Source organism: Microtus ochrogaster, linkage group LG9, assembly GCF_000317375.1.
Source record: "Microtus ochrogaster isolate Prairie Vole_2 linkage group LG9, MicOch1.0, whole genome shotgun sequence".
In the NCBI taxonomy this organism is placed as follows: Eukaryota; Metazoa; Chordata; class Mammalia; order Rodentia; family Cricetidae; genus Microtus; species Microtus ochrogaster.
In genome coordinates this window covers 21,940,052-21,945,336 of record NC_022034.1, presented here as the reverse complement: position 1 = coordinate 21,945,336, position 5,285 = coordinate 21,940,052, and positions in this window count along the sequence as shown.

Sequence of the window (5,285 nt, the reverse complement as noted above, 5' to 3'; positions counted from 1 at the left end):
GCCAGACAGACGCAGGTTGAGATCATTCCTGGTGGGCCGGCTCGTGGACTACATAGAATAATGGAGATGGGTTGGATCGGTGTGTGGGAGCTAGCCAGTGGTAGGCTGGAGCTGATGGGTCAGGCAGTGTTTGAAGGAGTACAGTTTCCGTGTAATTATTTCGGGTATAAAGCTAGCCATGCGGGCGGCAGGGTGCTGGGGATGCAGCTCCGCCGCTCGTATTTCAACAGGCTTCCTTTTATAAGAGGTACATTGATCATGGTATGTTTTTAACAGCAGTAGAATAGTGATTCAGACACATGATTAACCTGATAAAGCATAAAATGAAAACATAGATTTCAGGCTTTCATCCTGAGTTTGATTGCCTTATGAGCCCAAATGAGAAGCTGATGCATTTAGCAAAAGCAATTCCTACATGCCTGTTATAAAAGAGCTTAAATCTTTAACAAATAGTTTATTTAATTTTGTGGTAAGAACATCCAAAATTGACTCAGGACTTTAACATGCTTTGCCTGTGTTTCATATAAAATTTCCTTAGTTTTATTTAAATGTAAAGAATTATTGAGAAATATAATTTTTTCTAAATTTTGACAAAAAAGAAATGGAATATAAGTATAATATATATATATATATATATATATATATATATATATATAAACAGATAAGCAGTAATAAGTATAAAACTGTGTTTTTAGGTAAGATGATGGAGAAAGCTTGCTTCATGGAAAAATAAATGTGTGTCCTATGATGAAATGGCTGATTTTTACAAAATGTACAACAAAATGGTAAAGCTAGAACAAGATAAAAGTATGACTTACAATTTTTTGCCCTGGGGGATGGAGAGATGACTCAGGAGTTAAGAGCACTGAATATTCTTCCAGAAGACCAGTGTCAGCTTCCCAGCATAGCTCACAAACATCTGTGACTATAGTTCCAGAAAATCCAACGCCTTCTTCTGGATTACATTGGTACTAGGCATGGATGGTAAGCAGACATACATGTAGGCAAAACACCCATAATAAAAAAGAAGATGCCCTATATGGGAAATAGTGGGGCACAGGAGCTATGAAGGGGAACACGGCAAATTAGGGATGAAGGGGGGAATTAAGTGAAGTTGGGGAAGGGCGAATAGTTCAGAGGGAGAGAAAGGAACAAGGAAGAAATTACATTAAGGATATGTGAAAAAAGTCACAAGGAAACATTATTTTTCTAAGTTTGCTTTAAAATACATTTTATATAACATATATAAAATATGTATATATCAGAGTAAGCATTTCTGGAGATAGATATAGATATAGGCAGATAGAGAGATAAACGATAGACAAATATACATACACACCTACACACATACATAGCTATATGTAGATATAATTGCAAAAGAGAAGGTCATGAATTAAAAATCCATTAAATAGCATAAAATAAGATGTATTTATGTTTTCAAGACACCGTTGTCAAAACAGATTAATTTCTTTGAAATTATTAGCCCAAAGCTGTCTTTAATTCTTCTTAATATAAGATCTTTTCTTGAAAACATCAGCTATTTTACAAAACAGTTACTGCACAACTTATAAAATGCAACTGCGTGAGCCACCTATGAACAGTGAACATTATACACTAAGTAAAGTGATAAATTAATATTTAAAATTGGTTAAAAATTCTTTCCACAGTGAACCCTGGGTAGGAAGAACTATAATTAGACTAGACTCCAAGCCAAGTGATGACATCTATGGGAAAAGGTGTTTAATCATGGAAGACTTTTCCTTCTGGATGGGAGACTATGTCAAGTTTTACCAACTACACCTGTGCTTAAAAACAATCAACAAACAAACAAAAAGTAAACTTTTAGGACATCAGCTCTTGGGTTTGTATTCATGACCTCAAACTATGCAACTTTTTTCATGACAAACACATGTGAACTTAAAAAAAATAATTGAGAGTTATATTCCTTCACCTATACCAATAACTGAGCAAACTGTATAACACAACACAACTCTGACAACATTTGTACTAACCTTCATTCTGTCTGACTATTTGTCTTCAGTCCCCTTAAGTGTAGATCTTAGTCTGCCTAAGGTTATTGGGGTTTGTCTTGGTAAATTTTTCTAAATGATTAAAATTATTTTAACATTGGTTTTAATTAAACTTCAAATGAGGATGTTGATAATAGATGTTCTCTTTGATCACCATTTCATAATGAAGGCTTATTGAAACCTTCTACTCAAGGCAACTTAAGTCATTGTTCAGGAGCCATGGACACTCATATTTAGCCCAGAATAAACTATCTCTTATTTATTAAAGATAAGCATTTTCCTTCACAATAAACTCTACTATAAAACTCAAATTCAAGTGTATGGGATACTGATCCTTCTCTCTTATTCCTGGTAATGAGATATGTTTTTAATGGTAAATAACATCAATAACTAACCTTACTTCCAGTTCTTTGTGTGTGTGGCTCACTTCTAAGTTTCCATTTATCTACACACTGAAGATTGAACAACATTATTAATCCCTTAAAAATTAAGAAACCAGATCTCTCAGAGTTGTTAATTGGGCATCTGGGTTTTTGCTTAGTATTGCCCAGTAAGCTTTAATTCCCTCCCCTCAGTGTGAGCAGGATTTGTGGAACAGCATAGAAGTAAGCAATTTGAATATTCAGTTAATTTTGAAAACAACTAAAAATATTTGAAGTGTGCTCTTGAAAGAGCTTTCCCTAAATCATATCTGGGTGTCATGGTGCATTTAATGTATCAACCTTTGACATATGTGAATTTATTTCTATTTGTACAAAATGTATTTGGCAGAAGGGCTAGGGAAATGGCTCAGTGGCTAAGAGGACCCTGCTCTGGCAGCTCACAACTGTTTGTAATTCCAGCTGTAATGGATTTTGATGACCTCAGGAGGCTCACTCATGTGCATAGCTTATATACACTCCACACACACACACACACACACACACACACACACACACACATGCACACACACACACAAAATTCTAAAAACTGAACAGAGTAAATTTAAGTTCACAGGTCCAAAAGCACGAAATTGTGAATGTGAGGAAGGTGTAGGAAGATGTGCTTGTATTTTCTCAAGGATACCAGTTCTGAACATCATCCACATTCTTCATTTCTTCTTTCTGAAGATGGAGAGCAGACTTAAATAGAACCTTCAAAGAGAGCAGCTGATTAAAGAAAAAAGATCATTAATGTGCATTGAAAACTTATAACAGTTAGAAAATGTATTCTGTGTCACTCTGTTAAACATTAGTTAAACCTCTCTAAACTATGGTTTCCTTGTTAATAAATTGGAAACAGTGTTTTGCATAGGAAAATAATGGCAGACTGAATTTACTCTGAGGTACTAGTATGGGGTATTTATCAATAAGATACTAGATGTATAGAGAGTGTGAGAAAAATCTGTATTTTGTATTGTTTATGAGCCTTTGGTATTCATGGCACATTGATCCAAGGCTTGGAGATGGTCAGTGGGTAGGTTGGAAGGATCAGAGAGCACTTTAGGGAGTGGTAACTGTATTCAAATATACTGTATGGAAAAAAATTATTTTCAAAAAATAATACAGAAGAGGATTCAAGCTTTGGATGGAATAAAAATTAAATTATTTGGTCACATTTCTTATATTTTATATCAAGTGAAGATTAACATAATATCTCAGAATAACGGCCTCCCCATTCTCATTTTTTTTCCATTTTCACATTTGGTCAGGCAAACTAGTCATATTACAAAAAGCAATTGTAATTCAGAATGCAGTGACAGCCCATTGTCCTTCACCAGCCTGCAGTGAGACATTTATCATGATGATTAGCAGTTTCAGGTACTTTCAGAAACAGCAACACTTGTCTGAGCCTTCATCCGGAATTTGAGTTCACTTCACCATCGAATATCACTAAATGTCACTGAATAAAAGGGATCATTATGTCCAACTATTGTATAAAAAAGCAAAAAGAAATGATAAGTGTTTCCATAGCTACAGGTCTGAAAGAAGCAGAGCATGCTGAGATGTAAGTCAGCACAAGGATGGCACGGGTACGGTGGAATTCTACGTTCTTACCTCTCAAAACAACTAGGTTAAATTGCAGGTGGCTGTTAGATATTCAGGACATCAGTGCCTTCACCAGGAGATTCAAGAGCATGTGCAGACGATAATGAGTGACACAGATCACATATACGTGGTGCTTGTCTGCATTCCTATGTGTTGACTGGGGACGTAGATCAACCTGTAAAGTGCTTGCCATGCATCTGTGAGGTCTTGATTTTGATCCCCAGACCCCACATACCAAAAACTGGGCATGGAAGTGCCCTTTCACAATCTCAGCACTACGTAGAATCTAATCAACAAAGTTTTTTTTTTTTTTTTGGAGATTTTATGCCCAATGACAGACAATTTCTTAAGAAAAAAGAAAACACAAGATAAAACACACACACACACACACACACACACACACACACACACACACCTGAATAATGAACTTCTTGGAAATGAAATGCTGAAGATAACCTTAACTAGGTGAAGACTTCCAAAAGGAAAAACCAAAGGTTCTCTCATTTAAATATTATTGCTGATATAATGAGATCTCCAGGAGTTCAAGGAGATACCATGAGTAGCTTCCTTTGAGAACCAACTGATGGTCAGTCTCTCTACATGGAGACCTAGGTTCTTCTCTCTAACCAATTTCACAGGGCACAAAAGTCAGGTACTGTTCCTTTTTGAGCTGGCCTTGTCCAATCCTAGCTTTCAGGTTATATAATGAGAAGTAAAGATGCGAGTGAGCAGCACTAAGTATGCAGATGATCACAGTGGAGGGATCTGAAGGATCAGTCTGAGTTTCTGTAGAATTTAACCAGCCTACTACAGAGTAGTTTCTTCTTTGAAATCTTTTGTGAGAGGTCTTCCTTTTGGCCAGCTGTGGATAGGATGGGATCCTTTTCTGAAGATCTGATGGTGAACACAGCAGCTTAGTTGCAGCTGGCCTAGTAGGGAAGGCAGATGGTGGGCATCCTGCATCTGTGCAAGAAAACTCACTATACACACTCACCACACACACTCACTACACACTCAGCAGACCACACACTCACCACACCACACACACTCACCACACCGCACACACTCACTATATACTCACCTCAACAAACATGCTCAGCACACACACTTGCCTCAACACACACATTGCACACTCACCTCAACACATGCTCAACACACATTCACTACACACTCACCTTAGCACACATGCTCAGCATACACACTCAGCACACCACACACACTCACTCCA